The sequence below is a fragment of the Peromyscus maniculatus genome, chromosome 5 (genome assembly GCF_049852395.1).
Source record: "Peromyscus maniculatus bairdii isolate BWxNUB_F1_BW_parent chromosome 5, HU_Pman_BW_mat_3.1, whole genome shotgun sequence".
NCBI classification, from domain to species: Eukaryota; Metazoa; Chordata; class Mammalia; order Rodentia; family Cricetidae; genus Peromyscus; species Peromyscus maniculatus.
In genome coordinates, this window is record NC_134856.1 from 51,510,620 (window position 1) to 51,537,598 (window position 26,979).

At 44.4% G+C, this 26,979-nt stretch overlaps 1 non-coding gene across 1 annotated transcript; it reads left to right on the top strand.

Annotated features, from left to right (window-relative positions):
• Nucleotides 1–17,413: 17,413 nt before the first annotated feature.
• LOC121829905 (small nucleolar RNA SNORA51) lies at nucleotides 17,414–17,546 on the top strand. Its single transcript, XR_006072958.1, has one exon. It is a non-coding gene; the product is annotated as a small nucleolar RNA SNORA51 (small nucleolar RNA).
• Nucleotides 17,547–26,979: the final 9,433 nt, after the last annotated feature.

Below are 26,979 nucleotides of genomic sequence, written 5' to 3' on the forward strand. Positions count from 1 at the left end.
AAAACACAAAGAGACAGCTCCTGAGTTCCCTCCAATCAAAATGTAGTATGGGGAGAAGTGGTTGGGGACTTTCCAGGGTGAAACACTTTCAGCCTACCAGAGAGTTCTGTGGTTTACTGATTCAGACCTGTGTAAAAGGATATTTCCTGTCCTGATAGCCTGGTCCCAAATAACTGACTTAGAGGCTGGATATGAATTATAAATGCTCTTCCAATAGTTCAGGCTTATAACTCTCTAGCTCTTACATTTTAAGTTAACTCATATTCGCTCTGCCATGTGGCGGTACCTTTACTAGCATGGCTCATTCATCTCCTGCTCCTTCTACATCTGGCTGGTGATTCCTCTGACTCCGCCCTTCTTCATCCCATCATTCTCAGTTTGGCTTTCCCACTGAACTTTATCCTGTTCAGCTATTGGCCAGTCAGCTTGTTTATTTAATCAATCATGGTGACATATATTCACACCATATACAGAAGAATTATTCCCACAGCAGACCTGGCTCTGGATCACCCAACCAGAAGGGAGTGGAACATTTATGGTTTACACTTATGTTAGAGGTTTGTGGGGACTGCAGCCTAGCTTCAGGAAATTGTGGGTAGCAGCACAGGGCAGGATGGCAGACTAGGACAAATTGGAGTTTCTGCTGCTTACTAGGATCTAACATTTCCCCTCTCCTAGTGAGTCATCAAATCATTGATGTCAGAGGTTCAGGTCCTATAGGAGACCATAGTGGGCCTGCAAGAATAGGGGCTTAACTGCATTGATCCTCCTTTGAATGAACAGGAATATAGTGTTCAACAGGCATAATGCACATAGCAAGATTAATAGAACTGTACCTAAAGGCCTCGCCATTCCCATTATTAATTGGCATTACAGGTAACCATTTTGTCCTCTATATCAAGAGGTTTCCCTTTGACTTAGCCTTTTTCAGCCTGTTATGGGGGCAAGAGCTCTTCTGTAGCTGCTTCCAGCAGAACTGGGATTTAGGTTGTCAGGGTCCAGGAAGGCTAAAAGGCTAGTCAAAGGCTGGGCAATGGGACATTTATCAGAAGCATCTGATTAGTTGATACAGGTGATGGGATGTGGAGCAATCATATGGACTGTTTCCCATCAGCTTTCAGCTAGTCTGGAGTTCAGCAGCTTGTAGTTTGCAAGTGCTCCCTGGATAGTGCATCTGTCAGCCAAGTGGAAATCTGCTGAGACATAACAGAGGTTAAAATTCAGTCAGGAACTTAAAAACATTACATTTGGAACTTTTTCATTTGACCTGTGACAGGTGGAGCCAAACCTTATGATTTTGATTCCTTGAAGCTTACATGAATTTTAGTTCATCAAAGGAGATAAAAGTTTTAGATATATTAGCATTACCATTGTATTGAAATCCACATTGTAGAAAAAGCAATTAACAGGTTCTGTAAAACAGCTGGAACAGAATTACATCTTGGAGTCAGCAAAGGCTATGGCTTTGGGCTAAAAAGTGGGAGCATATTTTAGAACATAGGAACTAAGACATTGTATGGACTTCAATCATTCACCAGAGACATAAGTAGTTACAAGAGAACAGTCATTGTAAAACAAGTTTCTTAGTGTAAAGTTACACCTGAAACCTGTTTATCCTTTATCATGAAGCTTGTGAACAAGGCAAACCTGTGTGTCTCCTTTAAAACAAGAAACCTAGTAGCTTTACCTAACCAAAGAACTGACTAATGAACTAACAAGGTGGTTGCAGCCTTGGGAGCTGTTACAACAGTGAAGCTATCACTAGGCTACTGTCAAACATCATTAGAGATCTGAAAAGGACCAACCAAAATGACAGAGACCTGTTGGCTACTTAGACAGCTACCCTAGGTTCCTCCATGGTCATTGGGAAGAGGTCAAAGGGCAGCATCAGTCTTAAGCTGCCAAGTCCAGAATATCTGACAAATTTTCCCGTGGAGCAGGAATTTGGTGGATACTGGTTTACCCTGTCTAGGCAAAGCAAGGCAATCAATTTCCCCAGTGTCCTGCTTGTCTACAGTCTGGACAGGGTCTTGACAGCAGTTGAGGTGAAGGGCAGTTTTTTTGTTTCACCCAGTGGCTAGCTTCGCCATATTTAAAGGAAGCTCCAGACAGAGGTTCTTCTATGCCCATCATCTTTGGAAGAGAGAGGGCTGCTTCCAGGAGCCAGCATGTCTCTCTATCATGAAAAGATTTTTTTTTTTAGTAAACATTTTAAATGCTGTATCTTCAGATCTCTGAATCACCTGAGGACCATTATCTATTAAGTGTAGTTCTGAACACCTTGAGGCTTAACTTTGAAAAAAATATATATATAAGAAGCTAATCTTAACATATTAAAGAATTTGATTCTTTATGAGGTGACTGATGATTAATATCAAGGTAAGGTTTTCAACTCATAAGCATAATCCATAAGGAGACTGGAAACTTTCCTGATCCTTACACAGTATATCATTTTAGAGTACAACAAGTTCCCTGTATGACTCAGTTTACCAAAATAGTGACAGCCTAACAATACTAACAAAAACAAGGGAGTTAGATATAAACCTTTAAGCCAATGATTTTTAAGTTTTTGTGGTGCATTGTTATGAATCACGATTCAAACATCTGACATTCAGGTAACCCAAGCCTATTCCTGTAAAAAGGTCTTTTGATCCTGAAAGGTCACAGTCCATAGGCTGAAAAACTGCTCCATGTTCTCTTGCCAAACTGTTTTAGGTCACCATCTTACTGCATCATAAAAGAGGAATATCCCAGTTTCTGTTGCTTAATAGTTGGGGCCCTAATTTTCCTTGGCCAGTGAAAGCACTAGGTGTTTGGGATTCCAGTGTGGTCTTGATCCTTTCCCAGGGTGGGCCTTTAAGCCTAAAAACCATGTTTTGGGTTGACATATTTCAGTTAACAAAAACAGTCAGAAGCAGAACTAAAGGGGTTAAAAAAAAACAAAAAAAAAAAACCAAGGTTAGCACATTTGAATATTCGCCTAGACCTAGAGGCAGTGATGGATTAGGTATTTATTTTAAGATTGCCTATGTAATCCTTTGATTATTAACCCTATGTTTTGAGTTAATATTTTGTTGCAAATATTATAGATTTTTAACCATACTCAGCAAACTTACACTTTGCCCTTGCTCTTTCTGCCTGATAATTTTTGACCCTGGACATGGAGACTTTAAAAGCAAGTCTGAGTCTGAAAAATGGTGAGCCAAAACCCAGTTCCAGAGCCAGGTCTTCAATAAAGCAAAACAGCATAACACAATTTTAATATTATCCCACATTCAATTGACATTTGAATCCCTGTTACATCAGATCCAATGACCAGAGCTCCCAGAGATAAATCCTGATCCTGAGCTCCAGCAGCTGGCTGCAACAGTAACAGCTGAGCTGCAGCCAAGACACACGAACACAGTCAACTCCTACATTCATGACCAGTCAGAAACTAGCATTCAGTGGCCACATCCATGCATTCAAAACAGACAGACACAACTTTTCTTACTTCCTCCAGCTGTAATTTTAAGAAGGGGGTGGGGGAAGGGCCTACCAAATCCCCATGGTGTTGTAGTGGATGTGGGGGATGAGGAGAGGGAATTGGGTTCAGAGGAGGATGCTGGCTTGTCCTCCACCATAGCAGCTTTTGGGCAAATGGAAGGTGAGGTAGGAGGGGCAGCCCCTGCATTTGCCTTTTTCCTTGGCCTGCATAAGGATGGGGGAGAGGGTCTTCCTTGGAGGGAGGCAAGATAGGTCTTTCCTCCCACTGGCCCTGCCAGTGGGATTTTGGGGGGAGGGGTTCCGAGAGGAGCACCCAGGCCACAACATAAGGCATTTGGTCAGGGTGACCCAGGCCTCCAAAGACTGTGGCCTGGACTTCAAGAGAAACAGTGAAGTTGAAAATGTCTGCAGGAGGCCACTGACAGAGTGAGGAGCTTTCAGGGGAAGGTGGAATCTCCTGATTCCCAGGCCTTCTTCTTGAAGTCTTCGAAGTACTGTAACACAGGGTCTGGGGGAGAATTAGGGTCTGAAGATGGAGTTTGTCCCTGATCTCGAAATAATAGAAAACAATAGCCAATACTTGAAAGCCGACTTGACAGAAATGGAGAGACTGTTGGCATGCCCCAAACAGAGACAAGGAAGAGACCAGAGTGACAGTGAACATGGTCCTGTTCATAACCAAGTGGATCAGCTACCTCTGATCCCCAGAACACAGACGCCCCAGACACTCCCATTTATAGGGATGTGGAGGCCAGATGACTCAGCTGCCTCTTAGTCTCAGAGACCAGATGCCTCAGCCACTCCCCCTGAGAGGGGTTGAGATGTTTCTCATCTCCCTCTGACTCCAGGAGCAATACTACATCCAGTTTCTCTTCTTTTGAGTTCCAGAAAAAATGGCACTACAACCAAAAAAATCTCTAATGCCACAAGGGCCAGGAGCAGACAGCCTAGCCAGAGACTTGAACAGATAGACACCCCCTGCCAATCCCAGACAAACTCCCAAATGTTAGGGTCCAAGAATCTGGGAATAATCTACCACAAAAGACTGAGTTTGAGTAAGCCAAAAATTTATTTAGAAAAACTGATATCAGGGAGGCAGCAGGATTCGGGCTCCAAACTACATCCCCAAGGCAGGGGTGGCAGCCCGTCTTAAAGGAGAAAAACCACAAAGAGACAGCTCCTGAGTCCCCTCTAGACGTAATGTAATATGGGGAGAAATGGCTAGGTACTTCCCACAGTGACACAGTTTCAGCCTATCAGGGAGTTCTATGGTTCAGTAGTTTGGACCTGCCTCTGGACCAACCAATCAGAAGGGGGTGGAATGTTTGTGGTTTACACCTGTATGATGGGTTTTTTGGGGTGGGGGGCTATAGCTTAGCCTCAGGAAATTGTGGGTAGCAGCTCAGGCCAGAATGGCAGACTGGGACAAAATGGAGTTTCTGCTGCTAACTAGGATCTAACAATGATTTTATTCTCTTTCCAGCCTCACTCAAGGTGCATGGTTTGTGCTTAAAGAGCCAGCAGCCCTAAAGTTTAGGCACAATGTGGAGGAACCATGACAGGTGACATTCAATTGTACTTAGGACAAGGCCTGGGTCTAATGGCCATGCTATCTCACTGACTGAGAGCCTTCTAAGAGCCAGGAATAATTAATGCTCAGTGTTTTTCCTGATCCCCTTGTTAAGTTGCCACCACCAGATGGGCCGGGTACTTTTATGATAGGACCAGAGATACCATGTGTGTGTATGTCAAGGTCACATGGGTGGAGAGGTCAGCTGGAACACAAATCCCAAGATCTCTGCATAATTCTGGAGATGAAGAGGAAATCTCATTACTGAGACCTGGACCCTGGGATGTGTATTTGAGTTAGATGCATTTGGAGCTTTGGGCCTGAGCTGTTGGAAGGATAGAGGACCAAAGGAAGGAGATAGGAAAATGTCCAATGGAAGGCTTTTTACAAGAATTCCAATGAAGTTGGGAATCAAATCCAGAGAGAACACAGTGGGCAGTGGCCATGGATCCCAGGAGGAGAAAGAGGCTAGGGCTATAGCCCAGAGCACAGCCCCTAAGAGTCAGAGTTAGTGACCCTTCCCCCTCACAGAGATGTCTTTCTGACTTTCTTGTGCCTGGATGTGCTAGTTTTCCATCAACTTGATACAAACTAGAGTCATCAGAGGGGAGGGAACCTCAGTTGAGAAGATGTCTCAATAAGATCTGGCTGTGGGCAAGACTTTAAGGCATTTTCTTAATTATGTTTTGATGGGGGAGGGCCCAGCCCATGGTGGGTGGTGCCATCCCTGGGCTGGTGGTCCTGGGGTCCATAAGTAAGCAGACTGAGCAAGCCATGGGGAGCAAGCCACTAAGCAGCACCCTTCCATGCCCTCTGCATCAGCTCCTGCCTCCAGGTTCCTGCCCTGCGACTTCCTTTGATGCTGAACTGTGGATGTGAAGTGCAAACTGAATACATCTTTTTCCTCCCAAGTTTCTTTGGCTGTGGTGTTTCATCACTGCAATAGAAGCCCCGACTAAGACCCTGGGGTTTCCATGATCTCTTTCTCTCATTACGGCCTCCGCCTCTCTAGCTCCCTGACGGGACAGTCAGTAGGTCCCCAATCCTTTTTAATATAATGTATAATCCAGGCCCGCTTTGGGCCAGAGGTGGCTGCAGGGAAAACAGTAGGCGTCTGTCATTCTCTCCCCATGGCTATGGAGACCTTGGTCACAGAAGGCCCTGCAGACTCCTGCTGGCTCCTGTGCTCACCTGCCTGAGCCAAGTTTTCCATCAGAAACCCAGCTGGGGACCAGTGAGAGAGTAATGACATCCTGGGGAAGACCTGAGCTGACTCCTGTCTTAAGGCCCCTTCAGCCCATTATTGGTTGATGCTCTGGATGGTTTATAGTTCCTCCAGCTACCCAATATTGACATCAGAAAATTAGCGTTTTTCTCACTTGCCGAAAGTGCCCAAACTGTGTAAGTCTTTCAAGGAAGGGTGAGCATTTCAAAGAGGACTGAAGTCTCCTGTTTCCCTGGCAGTCACCTTCACTCTAGGTAGTGCGACCACCTCTAGCATTAGTCTCTCCAGGGACCCTCATCTCTCAGATCCCCTCAACAGCTGTGTTGTTTCCAAGGCAAGGATGAAGCCATCAAACCATCAGATATGGGTTTCTGCTCTAGGAAACACTAAACAAATTGGAGTTCAAGCATGCAATAGTACCTGTCACCTACAAAGAACAGGACCATGCTTTCTCCCCATCTGTCTGTCCCCAGCTCCCTTTGTCTCTGGGCGATGCCTCCTCCTCCCCTGCAATTGGGACTCTTAGTCTCCAACCCTCTGGCAGGCTTCACCCAGTTACCCCAGGTTAGATTTCTCTCTCCCGGGTGGTGTTCTGTCCTGAGCTCCTGTCTCTGTGATGAGCTCTATAGGACAGGCAGGTTCTGTTCCACCCCTCGCCCCTGTAGTTTCTCTCTGGTATTCACCACTCCTTAGTACTCTAGCAAGAGATCCCTGGATTCTCTTAGGACAGCAACACCTACCCCCTTGCTGGTAGACCACATGTCTCAGCTTCTCTTGCAGCTAAATGGAACCAGATAGGGAAGTTCTGGATGTAAATTATAGTCTAGCTCATGTCTAATACATCTGGTGTGATATGACTCATCTGGGAGAAATCCCTTTTGTCTGAAGCTGATAAAGGCACTTGTTGCCAAGCCTGACAATCCCAGGACCCACATGGTGGAAGAGCACAGACTCCTGCAAGCTGTCCTCTGCCCCCCAAAATGCTGTGGCATGCACACCTCCCCATACCACAGATTTTTGTTGATTATTTACCATACATGATTTATTCGAGTTCCATTCCTTTGAAGTGGTAAAATCACAGCTAGAGAGGGCCCCATCGTGTAAGAAGTGTTTCTGAGCCTGGCGGTGGTGGCACACGGCTTTAATCCCAGCACCCGGGAGGCAGAGGCAGGTAGATCCTTGTGAGTTCAAGGCCAGCCTGGTCTACAGAGTGAGTTCCAGGACAGCTTGGATTATTTCACAGAGAAACTCTGTATTGAAAAACCAAACCCCCCCCCCAAAAAAAATGAATGCAAAAGAAGTGTTTCTGAAACCATCCTGAATGCTTTTTTCTCTGTCATACATACATGACTAGTTCATTTGTAAACATTTATTTATTTATTGTGTGTGGATGTGTGTGATGTATAGAGAGGCACACATGTGTGCTGTGGCATGTATAGAGAGGTTGGCAGACTACTTGTTGGTGTTACTTCTTTGCTTGTGTGTATAGGTTCTGGGCATTGAACCCAGGACATCAAGCTTGATCGCAAGCACTTCTACCAGCTGAGGCATCTTGTTGGCCTGTAGCCCCCCCCTCTTCATGGTACATAGGACATACATGCACTTGTTCGTCAGTAACTACCGAGTGCTGATTTGTGAAGGAATACTTTCTACTTTAAATCCTACTAGGAAATGTGACACCTGTCTTCTGACTTCCCTGAGCCCTTCCTTCAGCTTCCCCCTCTCCTTTGGGCCGGTTCTCACACTCAGCTCTCACTGCCCTTCCGCAGAACCGCAAAGCTTTACGGGTTGCCACAGAACACTTAGAGCAGAAACAGAGAAAGGGAACCAAGCCAAGCATGAAAACCAGACACCTTCAAAAAACAAACAGCAAACTTGCTGAAAAGTCTCCTGTTGGTGTTTACAAACTGATGTGTTATTTTTGCCATTTTCTATGTATAAGTATATGTGTGTGTGATGTATGTGTGTGTAGTTGTGTGTATATGTCAGTGTGTGTATGTATATAGTTATGTATGTATCAGTACATATGTATAGGTTTGTATGTGTGTAGATATATGTGTATGTAGTATGTGTAAGTATATGTAGAAGTGTGTGTATGTAGTTATATGTGTGTGTGTAGATTTGTATGTGTAGTTATATGTCCACATGTTCAGGTGTATATGTGTGTAGGTATGTGTATAGGTTTGTATGTGCATATGTGTGTGCAGATGTAGGTGTATGTATGCATTGTGTATGTGTGTGTGTATAGATGGTGTGTGTATAGTTATATGTTCATGTTTATATGTATATGTGTGCATATATAGTTATACATTTATAAATATATGTGTATAGGTTTGTATGTGTGTAGGTATATGTGTATGTAGTATGTGTAGGTATATGTAGGCATGTGTGTATGTAGGTATATGTATATGTGTAGGTTTGTGTATGTAGTTATGTGTTCACATGTTCAAGTATGTGTGTATGTAGGTTTGTATGTGTGTAGGTGTGTGTGTATAGGTATGTGTGTTTGTGTGTATGTGTACATTTGTATGTCTGTAGATATGTGTTTGTAGCTATATGTGTGTAGGTATGTGCTTATGTAGGTGTGTGTAGGTATATGTATGCATTGTATATGTAGGAGTGTGTGTATAGGTGTAAGTTTGTATGTGTATGTGTAAAGTGTGTATGTGTATAGGGGTGTGTGTGTGTAGATGTCTGTGTAAGTGCAGATCTCAGATGAACTTAGACATCATTCTCATGTGCTGTTCACCTTATTTTTCTGAGGTACATTTCCTCTCTGTCCTGGAACTCACAAATGGATTAGCCTGGCTGGCCTTTGAGGCCTAAGAATCTCCATGGTCTCCTCCCCCAGGGCTGGGATTAGCATGGACCCCACCTGGCTTTTCTATGTGGGTTCTGGGCACTGAACTCAGTTCCTCATGTTTGGAAATTGGTGCTTTACCGAGAGGCGCCACCCATCTGCCCCATCTCTGTTGTTACAGGAAATCATTAGCCAAGGAGATGAGAGGACTCTATGCCAACGTAAATAAATGCATCACCCCACAGTGTACACAGCTAAACACATGCCCAACTTTGACCCTCACATACTCTGACTTTCGTGTGTACATTCCCAAGGCCATGCTGTCACAAATGGCAGCTATCAACTTTTAGCTATTTCCTGTGACCCATCAGAGAGGAGGAAACCTGCAGACTCGGCGCTTAGAGCAACACAAACACAAGCCCACGTTGTGTGCCAGATGATACGATAAAAATAAAATGGCCCACGCAAGCAGAACGTGGAATGAAGCCGCTAAGTAACGGACATTTGCTAAGCCCGTTTACTGGAAAAACGCTCACGCATGAAGGGACATTTGAGACTTATTAGAATTCCTTTCATTTTCAAAACAATAAATGCAGCAATACGCTACCAAAAGATTTAATGAGAAATTAAGCACAACACACAACAGCCCAGCCAGGTGAACGCGTTCATTAGACTTTGGAAAGAGTCGGCTCTGTGCAGCTGGCAGAGAGAGAATGAAGCAGTGGGAGGAGGCTCAGCCCAGCCAGTGAGAGCAGTCTAGGAATGGAAGGCTCATGTGTGTGTGTGTGTGTGTGTGTGTGTGTATGTCTGCACACAAAGACTCACAAGACTCCCTCCCTCCCCACCCCAGGCCTCCATCTCAGACTAAACCAAAGGCTTGTGTAAGTCCGTTGTGTGTGACAGAGGCCAGCGGAGATGGAGGCTGGAGAAGGAGGGAGATGAGCTTCACGTCTGGTCCCTCCCCTCGACTCGGGTGTGTGCAGATTGCACTAGCTCTTTCTCCTCCTGAAGCTGCTATTTTGACCCCAGCAACACTTCGCTGTGGTGGAAATCTCTCTCACAAACTTCTGGGCCTGACTTTTTCTTTCTTCCTTAATGGGTATTTTCGATTTCATTAAATGATTAATGATCTTGTGCTCCCTATGTGTCCACCATGGTTTCAGGCACGTGCTATTCTAATCAAATGGGTCCTTTGGTGGAGGAGTTTTAATGGGTTGCCTCTGTCTTTCCTTTAATTCTTTGCATCCAGGTAATGGATCACCAACTACTATGGAATTAACTTATTGGTGAGGGCCAGCTGTTCCTGCCTCCCAGGGTGGGTATCATATTTTGGACACTGCCTATAGGGTTTTTAGCTGTAAAGGCTCTGAAGTGGGATTCTTTCCTGAAGAACAAATTAGAAGACATGGAAAGGCACTGGCTCTATGGTGGACCTGTTTCTTCTTGGCTTGATCCAAGCCCTGTGCAGCACCTGTCACAGTCACAAAACACTGTCCCTAAAGAGCCACTGCAGCTCATAGAGAAGGCCTGTCTCTCCTCCTACAAGCCTCTCATTTGACACCACCCTGAGAAGTGGTACCCAGACTGCACTCTCCTATCACAGGTACCTTATAAGTTCAAGGATGGAGGACATAGGACATCGCTCCATTATATGTGGTGGTGTTGTGTTTTTAGACACACTTCTATTTTCTGATCAGGCCTGTATAGCACAAGCTCAGGGTTTTTCCTTAAACAAGATATCCTATGCTTCTATCAGAGGTGCCAAGACAAACCACCAGGGTCACATACTCTGAGAGGTGGAAGTCCCCATACTCCGTCTTGGACCCTAACTAATCTGGATTAGCTAAAATTCAGAGTAAATGGATATATGGTAACAGGTGTCACCTGAATGCTTAAATGGATAGAGAAAGGAAAGAGGAGAGGAGAAGGAAGGGGGAGGGAAGGAATGGAAGGGAAAGAAAAAATAAAGGGAGAAGGGGGAAGGAATTGAAGGAAGGGGAAATAAAATGGAAATGAAAAGAGGAGGAAGGGAGGAAAGGAAAAAGGAAGCAAGGATGGGAGGAAGGAGGAAGAGTGAAGGGAAAGAGGGACTAGAAAAGAAAGAGAAGAAAGGAAGGGGAAGAGGGAAGGGTAGAGGAAGGGACAGGGAAGGAGAGAGGAGGGCCAAGCTGAAGTAACCCACATCCACAGAGAACTTCTGAGTGGCATTTGCTTACCCGTGCATTAACCCAGTACCACATCAAGGGACTGGTAGCTGTTTTAGATACTGTTCTATTGCTGTGAAGAGACACCATGACCAAGGCAACTTACAGGAGCATTTTATTGCGGGATTGCCTACAGTTTCAGAGGGTGAGTCTAGGATTATCTTGGGGATAATGGGGAGCATGGCGGCAGGGGGCAGATGGGCAAGGTGCTGGAGCACTGGCTGAGAGCTTACATCAAGAGCCAAAGGCCGCTTGCAGAGAGAGAGGGGGAGACTTTGAAAACCTCAAAGTTTACGCCCAGTGACACACCTCCTTCAACAAGGCCACACCTCCTAATCCACCCTGAACAGTTCACCCAACTGAGAACCAAGCATTCAAATATAAGAGCCTATGGCAGGGGAGGGGGAGGCATTCTCACTCAAACTACCGAAGTGGCTCATGGAAACACAGAAACCACTTCATCATGGAGGTAGAGCTGCATTTCTTCTGCAATTGCAACAGAAATTTGAAATTAGCTTCTTCATCCTCTCTCTTTGGGGACCCTCCTGGCTGCCTACTGTAAAGCAGTGAGTTCCTTAACTTGGACCACCACAGCAGCCCAGCCCTGAGATTGTGGTTTGGTTCCCAGTGTTCTATGCTGAAGATTTGTTTCCCCAGGACAGTGGTGCACAGAGACGGGCATTTGGGAGGTGGTTACCATGAGGGCTCTGAGCTGGGGTGTGGGTTGATGCATTTACAAATAGTAAATGGATGACCTACTAGATGCTGGTGGAAACTTGTCCAGCTAGAAACTGGAGGACCAGAGTCCCAGGAGCTCAGTCTCGAGTGTGTTTTATAGTTCCTATTGATTGCTCCTTTGCTTCCTGGCAGCTGTGAAGTGAGCATCTTTGCTTTTCCATGAGACCCTAGCTGTGATTTTCCTCCTCATTGTGGCCCCAAAATAATGGGGCCAAGTGATCGTAGACTGGAAGTTGAGAAATGATGAGTTTCATTCCATGGTAGTAGACCTCAAAGATGGACTGCATAGCTGTGTTGGCAGCTTTCTGTGCTGTGACAAAACACCCAAGGTATTCACTTAACACTAAGGGTTGCTTTAGGAGCCTTTGAGCCTGTGGCCACTTGGTGGTGTTGGTTTGGGCCTGTGGTGGCCTGTGGTTGGAAATATAGGCCCACACTGGAACACCAAAATGTTGTTTGTTTTTGCTCCTTAGGAATTTTTTCTTTGCTCTTTTGGGGGACCCACCACCCAGCTCCCAAATAAATCACACACGGAGGCTTATTCTTAATGATAAAGGCCAGCCTTAGCTTGGCTTGTTTCTTGCCAGCTTTTCTTAACTTTGAATTATCCCATCTACCTTTTTGCCTCTGGGCTTTTTCCTTTTCTTACTTCTGTATTTCTTACTTTCATTCTTACTCTGTGGTGGCTGGCTGTGTGGCTGGCCCCTAGCGTCCTCCTCTCCTTGTTCTCTTGCTCCTTCTTCTCCTTCCAGATTTCTTCTTCTTATTCTCCCTGCCTGCCAGCCCCACCTAGACTTTCTTCTGCCTTAACAGTGGCTGTTCAGCACTGTTTATTAGACCATCAGGTGTTTTAGACAAGTTAAACAAATGCAACATAAACAAAAGTAACACAGCTTAAAATAATATTCTACAACAATGGCCCTGTGTATCATTGGGCCCATGGTGGAAGAATATTGTTTTCAAGGGCATGACTCCAAATGACCTAATTTGCTTCTATGGGGCTCCACTTCTTACAAGTTCTCCATTTAGCATCTCGGGGAGGACTATGCCTTTAGACCACGGGTCTTTAGACCATGGGTCTTCAGAGGCAATTCTAAGACCTGCACAAGAAAGCAAGTGTTAGGATTACTGGTACTCCTCAGCAACTCACACCTCACAGCATGCCCACCCAGGGTGGAAGGAAAAGACATGTGTGAGATGTGTCTGACTGCTCATTTCCCACTGGCTCTGTCATCCCTGGGTTCTTAGAGCCTGAAACAGAGCCAGGCTTTCCCAAGGAAGCCTGCAACTGTGCATTTACATAATTTCTAAACTTTATTTTAAAAAATGAAAATCCCTCATTAAAATGTCAGCTCTATTCTCCACTTTGTAGGTTGCCTCGTGGTAATATATTGGTTGAATCGAGGGCAATATTGCACCACAGACATTCTGGTTCGGTGACTTTAAAGTGTCAGTTTATGTGGAGAATTCACATAAAACATAAATCCACGGCCCCCACCTGCCACCAGTATTTCAGGAATGTGGGGATCAGCTCTCATGAACATGTGTGCTCTTCACTCTTCGTGTGCTTTCCAGGAGATCTAGCTAACAGAGCTGGGGCTGAGAACACAGCTTTAACTCGGACAGATGGTAAAGGCATTCCCTCTTGTGGGCCACCTGTCATCAGTGGGTAGTGAATCCAGGAAAAGTGTGTTAAGAGGGACTCTGAAGCCAAATCCAACCAGCAGTGCATTGTGGCATTATTGATCAGGGCTATCTGTTGTGGGTGAAGCATGGGATAGGAGTGTAGGTGGCATGGATTTGCCGTGGACAAATTTGTGTCTAACTCGATCAGTGGTTCATGTTTGACTGGCTGGTCTTTCTCAGTGTGTGCCTAGGGCATTGCCATGTAGAATAGAAGCTTGACCTGTGACTGCTGGGGAGGCTATGAGATGAGGATTTTTAGTCCAGTGAGTGTGGAAGGGAAGAGAGAAATGAGGTGAGCGATTTAGGCTTCGAAGTAGAGTATGGAAAGCATTTGAGGCCACACAGCCCCCAAGTGTTGCTGGCATCTCACACATTCGGTGGCAATCTCTTTACTTCACCTAAAGCCATTTCAAGATGTCACAGCGGCCACCAGCACCTTCCTTAAAGTACAGGTCAAGCTACTGGAAGCCACAGAGGCTCAGCAGGACCCAAGCTTGGGAATGGATTTTTTGCTATTTGTGAGTGCTTCAAATGACAGCCACCTGTGGAGCATCCTGTAGGAGAGTTACCACACGGAAGTGTCTGATTGATTGGTGTCCATTCGGGGGTCTTGTATATCAACAGACTGGCTTCCTGTTCTCGGGGGTGCATTTGCCTGAATAGGGCAAGTCCTCCACATGCTCCCTAGGTGTGCTGTAGCTTCTCGAGATCTGCCAGGAAGCCACAGAGAAGGAACACCTGCCATAGCATCACAGACTTGAAGGATCTGGAGCAGGACAGAACTCCAGGCCGGAGCGGCGCAGAAGGAAGACCTTTCTGCTGATGCTGTGTGAATGGAAACCACCACTTGGTTCCCTGGATAATTCTTAGAATTCACTTTTTAATTCCATTTAAAATATTGCCTCCTTGCACAGTATAATGATTGATCATCCTTGTGATCTTGACTGGGTATGTCTCTGAAGGTTTTTCCAGAGTGGTATCTAATTGAGAAGGGGAGAGGCCCAGCCTGGATGCGGGCCACACTAATCCCATGGACTGTGGTTCTAAATTGAATACAGTGGAGGAAAGGAGAAGGTCAGTAGAGTGGCAGCCTTCCCCTTTCCCTACCTCCTGGATTGCTGAGAAGTGAGTGAGATTCCCCAAGTTCCTGGAGTCACAACTGACCATGCTTCCCCATCATGATGGACTGTGCCTCTTCAAACTGTGAGCCAAAATAACCCTTTCATCCTTTCAGTTGTTCCTTGTCAAGAATTTACTCATGGCAATGGGGAAAGTAATTAATACACGTTGTATATTGTATTAATACACATAGCAAGATTAGGTGCCCCACCTGGGCCAGAGTAGTAACAATGGAGGCTGTACATTCTAGTTTTATGTCAACTTGACACAAGCTAGAATCATCAGAAAGGAGGAGTCTCAATTGAGAAAATGCTTCCATAAAGTATGGCTGTGATAGGGGACAGCCCAGCCCATTATAGGTGGGGAGGCTATGAGATGGGCTGATGGTCCTGGATTCTATAAGAAAGCAGACTGAGCAAGCCATGAGGAGCAACCTAGGAAGCAGCACTCCTCCATGGCCTCTGCATCAGCTCCTGCCTCCAGGTTCCTGCCCTGTTTGAGTTCCTGTCCTGACTTCCTTTGATGAACTGTGATGTGGAAGTGTTAGTCAAATAAACCCTTTCATCCCAGAGTTGCTTTGGTCATGGTGTTTCATTACAAAATTGGTCCTGGGATAGTGGGGTATTGCTGTGACAGCCCTGGCCATGCTGTTTTGGGGAAGATTATGGAAGGACTTTAGAATTTTGGGCTAGAAAATCCCTTGAGTGTTGATAGGCCAGTGAGTGATTCTGTAGGATCTTGGAAGATTGAGAGTAGTACAGACAATGGAGGCCTGGCTTGTGACATTTCAGAGGGAAGCAAAATTTTCACCAGGGCTTTCTGTGTGATGAATCCATGGTGTATGGTCAGCTGAAGCTGAAGAATCATCTATGATTAACAAGAGAGCAGGACCACTGAAGTGAAACCTTTGCCTTACTGGGACAGTTGATGCTGGTTACCTAAAGCTGAAAAATTAGCAGTGATTAAGAAGAGACCAGCATCACTGAGGTGATGTCTTCTGGGAAGTGTTTCCTCAGAGTCAGCACACAGAAGCTGTGTTCCAGAGGTGGCCAAGATAGTACTTTTCACTGGCAGATGAACTTGGTAGTGTAAGAGTCACCCATGTGGTACTGGTTTTGAAGGCATTAAGGGGTCATGGAGAGCAGCTGAGGCTTGGCACTGTGAGAGGCCAGGTGAGGCCATTGGTTAAAGGTGTAGGTCTCAGTAGCATTTGAAGGCCCAGCATTGAAAGGGTCATGCAGAGAAGTTGAGGTTATAAGAGGCTATTGGTGAAAGTGCAGCCTAGTTGCAATGGAAGACCCCAGCATTTTGTAGATGCCAGTACCATGAGATGACCACCAAGAATAGCAGCAGTGGCAAGGGGAGCCTGTCTGATCCTAGAAGTCAAGCTGTGTGTGCTGCAGAGGGTAGAGTTGGAGAGGTGACCCAAGCCCATTGGAGGAGTCCAGAAGGTTGTGAAGGTTGTGAGTGAATACCAGACATTGGACATTTTTTTTTTTAATTCAGTAGGCGTTTGGTTTTGCTTTGTTCGGACTGTGACTGTGCCCTGGTTCTTCCCTCTTGAAGTGAGAAGGTATTTAATTTAATTATGATTTTTGCAGAGTCCACAGCTGACAGACTTTGAACTTTTAGAAGAGATTTTAGATTTTTAAAGAGAATGGTTATTTTAAGGAGATTGAAGTTTTAATGTGTTTGAATTTGTAAGGACTGGAACTTTTAAAGTTATGTTTTATACTGTGATGTTAATATTAATGTGCCATCTTGAGGATAGATGAGAAAAGAATGGTTCTAAGTGAAAAGTGATGTGTTTGTGTGTCAAATTGACAAGGGGTCAGATGTGCTGACTAGTTTTATGTCAACTTGACACAACCTAGAGTCATCAGAAAGGAGGGAACCTCAATTGAGAAAATGCCTTTGTAAGATCAGGCTGCAGGCAAACCTGTAGGTCATTTTCTTAATTAGTGATTGATGGGGGAGGGCCCAGCCCATTGCGGGTGGTGCCATCCCTGGGATGGTGGTCCTGAGTTCTATAAGAAAGCAGGCTGAGCAAGCAATAGGGAGCAAGCCAGTAAGCAGCATTCCTCCATGGCCTCTACATCAGCTCCTGCCTCCAGGTTCCTGTTCTGACTTCCTTTGATGAGGAACTGTGATGTGGAAGTGTAAGTTGAGTAAACCCTTTCATCTGAAAATTGCTTTGGTCATGGTGTTTCATCACAGCAATAGTAACCCTAACTAAGTCAGAGGCATAGTGGTGAGTTTGAAGTCTCATCATCAGTCAGTAACCAGGTGTCCTTATCCCCAAAGACAGAACAAAAACTTGAACTTTTACCCATTTGATAATTAAAGTGGTATGATATCAGTGTGGCATGCACAGTGCCTGCTGAGGCAGAAGATGGAGTAAGTCCCTAAATCTCACTGAATAGGAGGGAAAATGTTTAAGATACAATTGAAAGTCACCCATCCTATCAAGGACCAGGATATTCTCAACCGGAACAAGAAAATTGACTGAAATCAACACCCAGATAGTACAGACACTGGAATTATCTGAGGAGTTTGAAACAGCTACCAAGACAGTGTGTTAGGGAGTCCTCCTCATGTCCACCACAGGCTTTGTTCTTATGCTGACTGTGGATTTGAAAGGAGACAGAGCAATCCTGCCCCCATTCACCTAAGCCCAGGCCATTGTGCCTAGTCTGTATTGTGAGTGGGGATCCATGGATTGGGAAAGAAGAAGAGAACGCTCGCTTCACTGAGCAATGAAGATCAAGCTGGGGAAAAAATGGATGAAAAGGTTTCATCAAATGAACAGAAAGTCTCAGGAGAAAAACAATGGAAGTAGAAAGAAGAATCAAATGCAAGTGTGAGAGCTGAGTATCTGGGATTTTCAGATGGATACACTCAACAGCAGAATGGAAAGAAGAAAGCATCAGTGAACTTGGGGACAGGGCAGGAGAAACGACTGAATCCGGACAATAGAGTGAAAAGAGCCCAGAGGAGGAAGCAGAGCTCAAAGGTGCCCCATAAGAGGCCACGTCACATCCATAGAAGAACAGGAAAAGAGAAAGAAGGTATTTCAAATGCCTGAGACTCTCTCATAATTTTCAAGTTATGGCCATCATGATGAAGAAGCTGAGCAACACCACACAGTGTGGTCTCATAGAGATCATGTAAGACACTCATCACCAGACTTTGAACACCAAAGACTCTTAGAAAGATCCAGACAGAAAAGCTTATCTTACCCCCAAACAATTTGAATGACAGCCAGTTTTTTTTCTTTTTTTTTTTTTTAAATCGGGAGCCATGGGCCCCAAGGATAAATGTACAGTACTTTTCAAGTGGCTCAAGGAGAGATTTATCAACTTAGAAATCTGTGTCCAGTGAAAATATCCTTTATGAAGAAGAGAGGAGTGGGGATGTTTTAAGATGAAGGAGAGCTAAGAGTCTTTGTCACCAGTAGACCTATCCTAAAAGAGTAGCTGAAAAGAATTCTCCAAAGCAGAAAGAGAACATCAAAGGCATATTAGAATTTTATGAGAAGGAAGAAAGAAGAATAAAATGTGAGTAACATAAAAGTCTTCTTATTGAATCTAATTTCCTCATAATGTCTGGTGGTTGAAGCAAAAAACATAGTCGATTGTGGTTTTCAGTGTATGTAGAAGAAATATTTAATATAAGTAGGTGAGTTTGGAAATGGGACTTGAGAGGAGTATTATTTCTTCATGACTCTTGAACTGATGAATGTCAATACCAGGTGACTATGAGAAGTGATTTGGGCAAATGTGATATTTAAAGCAATCATCAAGAAACCTACACAAAGAGATACCCTGGTCATTACTACAGATGTCCCACACTGGATTAGGGGATGTTCAGGTAATTCAGAGTTCTAGGAAGAAAACAGAAATAAGAAACAAAGAACAAGCAGAAACAAAAAGGCAGAGTTAAGCCCCAGCTGATCAGTAATTACATTAAATGTAAATGCTCTAAATGAAACAATTCAGAGACTGACAATTTAAAAAGAATACAACTGTTTATTGAGAGCAAGATCTTAATTCAGCTGTAACATAGGTAAGTTGGAAGTAAATGGATGATAATAATATAATGTGAATCAAAAGAAAGTGTGGTGGTATTGTGTTCCCCAAAATATTGTGTACTCTAATAAATTTATCTGGGGTTAGAGAACAGACAGCCACTAGATACAAAGGCTAGAAAATGGTGGCACTCACACCTTTAATCCTAGCATTCCAGAGGTAGAAATCCCTCTGGATCTCTGTGAGTTCAAGGCCACATTGGAAATGGCCAAGCATGGTGACACACGCCTTTAATCCCAGAAAGCCAGCCTTTAATCCCAGGGAGTGGTGGTAGAAAACAAAAAGATATATAAGGCATAAGGACCAGAAACTAGAAGATTTTGGCTGGTTAAGCATGTGGCTGGTTAAGCTTCAGGCTTTGGAGCAGCAGTTCAGCTGAGATTCATTCTGGATGAGGACACAGAAGCTTCCAGTCTGAGGAAACAGGACCAGCTGAGGAACTGGTGAGGTGAGATAGCTGTGGCTTGTTCTGTCTCTCTGATCTACCAGCATTGACCCCAATAACTGGCTTCAGGTTTGATTTTATTAATAAGAACTTTTAAGATTCCTGCTACAAGAAAGCTGAACAAGAATAGCCATATTAACAACAGATTAAATATACTTTAAAAGCAGAAAAAATTACCAAGGAAAACCCAAAAGGTTACACAGGAACAAAAGGGTTGGCCGACCAAAAATGTATGGGAACCTATGATTAGATATAAAATGTATAAGATATAAAAATGTGTACATGTGTTCTTAAACTGTTTTCTGCTGCTATAACAAAATACCAGAGATTGAAGAAATTATAAACAAGATAAGTATATTTGGCTCATGTTTTTAGAGGACTGGAAGATCACATCTGATAAAGGAATTCCTGATGGGCCATGCCATGGCCAAAGGTATCATATGGCAAACAAATATAATTGGGGAGTAGATTTGTCTCGTCTGTACCTATCCCACTCTCATCATAATCTCTTTAATCCATTCATGAGGTCAGAGCTCTTGTGACCTCATTGCCTTGTCAGGGTAACCACGGAAAACATACAATAGATAGGTCCTGAAGGGACCATTTAACCCACAGCAACCCTAACAAAGCCATAAAATATGCCAAACAAAAACTGATAGAAATGAAAGCAGAAATGGACAAGTCTGCAATTCCCAGTTCAAGACTACAGCACTATTATATTTTACCATTGAAAAAAACAATAGTGTATCACCAAGGCTCCACAGAACCATGGACCAATAGGATCCAACAGCCAACTGTAGAGTACTCAAAGGCAGCAATGTACCCAGGGAATAGTTGTGAAGATAAACCATCTCCCGCATGAATGAACCAAAGGCAGCTCCTTTTATTATAAAACCTATTTATTTGGTCTTTAATGATGTGTGAATATGTGTTTCTGTGTCTGTGTGAGTGACTGTGGAGGCCTGAGGCATCAGATCGCCTAGAGTTAGAGTCACAGGTGGTCATGAGCCAATGAGGCTGCTGAGAGCTGCCCAGATTGGGTCTTTTCCAAGAGACCTGCTCTCTTCATCCCCTGGAAAAACAAATTTTATGTGTAATAGAATTAAAGTAAAACTTGGAGGAAAGGCTATGGAGACTGAGCCCAGAGCTTGTTTCCCAGAAGAAAAAATAATTGAAGATTAAAGAAAAAGATGTCTGAAGTGCCAAATCCCAGTTAGTGTTCTGCAAGACAAGATGGTCTTTCAGGTTCCTGCTTTGCAAAAGAAACTGCCAGGCATTCTACAGAACACTGAGAGAAGTGACTGAAAGACTCTAGGCCTGTAGGCTAAAGAATGGATGCCCCAATGTTGCAGAAGAACTTTGGGTAACTGTTCACGTAACCAGCTGTCTCTGTCATTCTAAATTTTTTGGAAGTTGCTTACAATGCTCTTTCTGTTTGCTTAGATAATATTATATTCTTCTGGGGTCTTTGATGTAGTTGAAGACTAGATAGTTATAATTATGGTTTTCCTTTGTTATGATAAGAAAAAAGGTAGATATAAAACTCTAGGCTCACATAGAATAGATGATAAAATATTTTCTTTAATTTTGCCAAATACAAATAGACTAGATATTATAACTGTAATTTTTGTTTGATTATTCTTTTGTTATATGTAATTTTACTATGTTGAAGTTAAAAACTTTCCTTTTAAATAGAAATAAAAAAGGAAATGATGGGTGATGTCGCTCTGTATGCTGTGAATGTGTTACTCTGATTGGTTGATAAATAAAATGCTGATTGGCCAGTAGCCAGACAGGAAGTATAGATGGGATAAGCAGACAAGGAGAATTCTGGGAAGAGGAAGGCTGAGTCTGGAGTCAATAGCCAGACACAGTAGGAAGTAAGATGTGAAGACAGAACTGAGAAAAGGTACCAAGCCACATAGCTAAACATAAGTAAGAATTATGAGTTAATTCACGTGTAAGAGCTAGTCAATAATAAGTCTGAGATAATGGGCAAACAGTTATAATCAATATAAGTTTCTGAGTGATTATTTGGGTCTGAGTGGCTGCGGGACCAGTCAGGACACAGAAAAACTCCTACTATAGTGTTCTTTCCCAAGAGTCAGAACACCTTTGTTCTTAGGATACTTTCATACTAGAACAAGCAAAGGATGTTTAGGTAAAGGGCTGTCTATGAAAGCATGCATTGGGGGGGTGGAGAAATGGCTCAGAGGTTAAGAGCACTGGCTGTTCTTCCAGAGGTCCTGAGTTCAATTCCCAGCAACCCCATAATGGCTCACAACCATCTACAATGAGATCTGGTGCCCTCTTCTGGCCTGCAGGCTGAACACTCATTGCATACATAATATAATAATAAATAAATAAATCTTAAAAAAGAAAGCATGCATGGGGCCTATGGAGACCATAAGAGGTGTTGAAAAAGAGCAGTAGCTCAGTCAGTAGACAACACAGCTTTTACCAATCCGAAGGGGAAAGTGGAAGACTTGCTTAAAGAATGTGGAGATGCTGAGAGGAGTTGAGAATCAGCCAGAAAGCACCTTATTCTTCTGTCACTATGGGGAGAAAGCTGAAGACATGAGCTACTCCTTCCCTTCATCCGTCAGGATCCCCAGAGGGCAACTTCAACTGGGACCCAAAGGCAAGGGTCCCTTTGCCTTCTACAGTTCAAAAGGATGTGTCCCCCAGGTCATAAGCACGGTGGGAAACGGGTTGACAGGGTGAGAAGGTGAGAGGTAGGCAGCTGTGCAGATAGCAGAGACACTCACAGGCAGGGCAACTATCTTGGTGACATGTTTAAAATGCCAGTAAGGGCAGGAGACATGGCTCAGTGGGTAAACAGGTTGCTCCATAAACACAAGGACTTGAGTTCATTCCCTAACACCTGGGTGTGACACCTGGGTGTGACACCTGGGTATGACACCTGGGTATGACACCTGGGTATGACACCTGGGTATGACACTATAATCCAGGCCTGGAAAGACAGAGACAGGAGGATCCCTGCAGGTTGCCGGCCAGCCAGCTGAATTGCCGAGACCTCAGCTCAGTGAGAGACCCTGTCTCAAAAAATAAGATGGAGAGTGATTAAGAAAGACACCTGGCATTGACCCCTGGTCTCCACACACATGTACATTGCACCCCCTACGTACACACATGAGTTCAAATCCACACATTAGAAAATAAAATCACTCTGAGATGGGCTGCTTGTTGAGTTGCCATAAGGAACCACCCAACCCAACTGTCTGCTACGAGAGAGCGAGAATAAACCTTTATTACATTAAGCCTCTGAGATTTGGGGTTGTGTATTAAAACAGCTAGTGTTAATTACCCTGACTAATGCACCCAATAAAAGTCAGGGCCTCAAAGTCTGTGTGGAGTCGAATATTAAACGCACACCCAGCACTCAGGAGTAATTAAAAAGCGATTCCAATATTTACTTGTGTCTCTCGAAAAACACCAATGGGGATTCAATTCATAATTTTAGTCACTCATCTCAAAACCTATTTTATTGCCAATATCATCCCCTTTGACCCAGATACTTCCATCCATCAACCCTCAAACATTTTACCCAACTCCAAGTCCATGCAGGACTTTTTCTCATTACCCCTGCCCCCTTTCCTTCTAGACTTTCATAACGTAGACTTTAAGTCTCCTTCTCTGTCTTCCCATCTTCCCTTACACTATCCTGTTACCAGGAAAGATCCCCAGATTGAGTTGTCTGACACAGAGGGATGTGTAAGGCTTATATGAATTTAAGACAGGGAAATAGCCACAATCCTGGGACATGGTAAGACATGGGCAGGGGCCCGTCAAACAGGCTACTTTCCTAGGATTCTGAGACAAAGTTGTCATGTAGTTGTTCATGGGGAGCACACTGCAAATTAACACCTGTGGAGGGGAGAAAGCAAGGATGGACTGAGACAAAGCAAACCGCGTCCCAGAGGCCAGATCTTATGCTCCACGTCACTTCTTTGGACTAAAGGGGTTTAGCCTTCATCTTCCTGACCCATCTAGCGTAGATGTGATCTGCCTGAGAAGCAGGTGACCTTAGGCAAGGGCATTCCTGAGAGGCCTGCCAGCTGAAGGCTGCTGCTGACAGCTCTCTCTGCAGCTGGGATAGTGCATCTTGCCTCGTGGGAAGAGCTTGGCGGCAGGTCACCATCCATCACTGAACTGGGAGCTTGCATCTGTGTGGGAGGTGGGCCACCCTGTGGTGGCCCTGAGCTGTCTGTCTTTGCTGGGTTGTCAGCTCCTGTTCTCCCTGCTCTTCCTTCCCTGGGAGGTCTTGGGTCTCTTACTCTGTTCTAGGCTTGCTGCTTGCTTAAAGAACCACACCAAAAATCCCTTCTTCCAAGAAGCCTGTGACCTGATGCTCACGGTTCCTCACTGCCCTCCCCCAGTGCTGGCCAGTCTTCTGGTACTCACTGTGCCTTCCCGCCTCTCCCCGGTGCTGACCAGTCTTCTGCATAGGAACGGTGGCCCTGTGGCTTCTTCCTGGGCTAGAGGGTTACAGAGCAGTATGTTGCTAGCCTTGCTGGAATGAATTGATTTCTCATTGCTGTTAAAGAACACTGTAATGACTGTAGTCACCAGGAGGACTTGTTAATGGTTCTCTCCCTCTTGACTGTTGCCTTAAAGGGCACCCAGGGCTGTGCATGTCTTGCTAGCCTTCAAGATGACTTTTTTTCCCTGAGTATCTATAATTAGGACCGGGCAGGGGTAGCCTTTTAATTTACCTTCTCTACATGAGCCTCATCCTTTCATTCTTGCAGTGACTTAGACCAACAGTGTGTAAACTTGGTAGTTAAGCCCCCGTAAGTCAAGGGAAGAGGGGGAAGAAAGTAATATGAAGCCTTGGGATATGTCTCTACTTGGATTTAAATCCAGCACAGCTGAGCATGCCTACGTGGAATCAGAAGATATCTGAATCAATGCCCACTTCAGCTTCTTCCGCTGTTAAATGCAGATAATGTGCCTTCCTAATGCAGGTCTTGTAAGATAGACACTCTGATGTGTCCTGTGTTTGTCCTCAGTATAAACACTTGGCATGTCCCCGGAAGCATCTGCTGTGTGCTAATTATTGATATTTACATTTTTTCCTTTAAGTGTGTTCAGTTTACAATTAGTACATCCAGTTACCCCGTGGCAGCACCTGGGAACCTGCCTCTTCAGCCACCTTCTATTAGCATTCTTTGCCCTGCCCTCCCATCATTAAATGCCAAACCAGCACAGACTGTAAGTCCTCCAGTGAACTGAGTCCCCGGTTCATTCTGGTTGCGCTCTCTTCCCAGTACCAGCATGTAGTGGTGATGGACCGCCCTCCTGGCCACAGAACTCCTTGACTCAGCCTGAACACTCATCTTCCAGGACAACGACCCAGGCTCATGCAGAGAGTGACTTGCCCAAGAGAGTGGTTTCTAGAGAGCTTTTCGGTATTTGATGAGTCCACATTATCAACCTTATTTCTCATCACCTACTTCCTTTAACTCTAATCTCTAGCCAGTTTCATTGTCCTGAGCATTCCATGCTCAAAGTGTTTAAGCTTTTTATGTAGGCTGTTTCCATGGGGTGGACACCGTTTCCTGTCTTTACTGGGCTGACTCCTAGTCTACCTTAGAGTCAGGATCTTCTCTTATCTGACAACCCCCTTCAAGATCCCAGGGTCTTCAGGGTTCTGTGTACAGTCTCATTGAGCCCCAATTGGCTTCTCTAGTCTCTTTTGAAATGTCCGTTGCAACTTAGATGAGTATTTTCTGACTTAGACCTTGGGTGTGATGAGGAAAGGGAGTCCCATTTCTCTTCAGTTGGATACTTGGCACAGTGACTTCTGTGTGCTGAAGAAGTCATATCTACCCCATATGGAAAGCTGATAAACTCCTAAAAGCCAGCTACTGAACAGTAGTGTGTTACCTGAGCAATATAAACCTGAATCATGACAAAGATGAGTCTCACCTTCAATGAACTCGCCCCCTTGTGTAGGAGAGAAACTGTTTGTACAGAAGTCATGGAGAACATCGGTGGCATATGACTAGGGCACAACAGAGGATCTTTCTATAGAAGCTGAGGGGAAGGAGTCCTTGGTGCTGTAACCTGACCTGGAAGGTAAGGAAGGATTGCAGAAGGTAGCATTAGAGATGGAGCAGGCTGGGAAACAAGCGGAGACAGGATCTCATGGAGTAATGAGGGCTAGCACTGGGGCACTTCCTGTGTCTGTGTGTAGCTTCCACAATGGATATCTGGTTGGATAAAGAAAAGTGGGACTGGAAAGGGCATGTGGGCTACTGTCGATACTGTGAAAAGTTTGAGAGTAACATTCCCAGAGTTGGGGCTTGGGTGTACTTATTGAGAGAGAGAGAGAGAGAGAGAGAGAGAGAGAGAGAGAGAGAGATTGCAAGAGATCGCTTAGTCCAAAGACTCAGGAATAGCATGATTCTCATGTCAAGTTAGACCAGGCCAACAGTGACCAACTGTATCCAAGGAAAGAATATGGAAATATTCATGAAGCCAGGAGCACACTACACAACTTGTATGTCACGGTCTGTGTGCATGTGTATGTGTGTGGGGGAGAGGCAGGCTTGTATGTGTCTGCATGTTTGAGTGCTTGTGCATATATATATATATATATATATATATATATATATATATATATATATATATATGTGTGTGTGTGTGTGTGTGTGTGTATGTATATATATATACACACACACGTGTCAGCATGCATGTAGAAGCCTGACATTGACACTGGATATCTTATTAAATCATTTTCTACTTTATTTACTGAGTCAGAATCTTTCCTTAAATACTGTCAACTGGCTAGTCTAGTTAGCCTTCTTGTCCCGGGATCACAGTCTCTGCCTCCAAGATACTGGGAGTATAGGCAGCTTTCATACCCACTGGTTTTTACATGTCTCAGTGAATGAACAATTTCAAAATTTCCCCAGATTCTAGTCACAGGTAGAAGGATCCAAACTCTCTTCCTCACACATGTAGAGGCAGTGTTTTAGCTGTGGAGCCAGCCTCCAACACCTGGACATCATGATTGAAGGAGGTTTGAATTCATGTAAATGCTCATCCTTACAGAAGAGCAAGTTTAGAGGAAGACAGAGTTGCAGCACCTGGGTATGCTGAGGTTGGTGTATGTGGTGCATCAGGGTTGGTGCTAGAGAATTGGCCTTTTTTGCTTTAAATGCTTATAAGGAAGAAGGACAGAAAGATGGGAAATGGATAGCCCTAAACTTAGTCTATAGACTTCTACCTTCTGACAGACCTACACAACAACTGTCCTAATCCAATGACAAAATGAAACCAGTTACCTAATCGGTGGATCAGGGCATCCAAAATCACCTAGCTAGGTCTGCTTTCCTCCACCCTGAGTCTAGCATGTGCATCTAGGTATTGGCTTTGTCCCAGGTTACTTCTTTTAATCACCCCTAGTGTGTTCAGAGCACAGCACCCTTCCTGCCTCCACTCTGGCAGATGGTGGAGGATAGAGTGCTGTATCAAAGCTTGTCTCTTTCTGGGGTTCCCAGAAGGAAACAAACACAACAGAGTTGGGTGATAACCCAGAAGGTGTGGGCTTCCAATGAAAGTGACACCAGCTATTGAGGCCTCTAGGAGC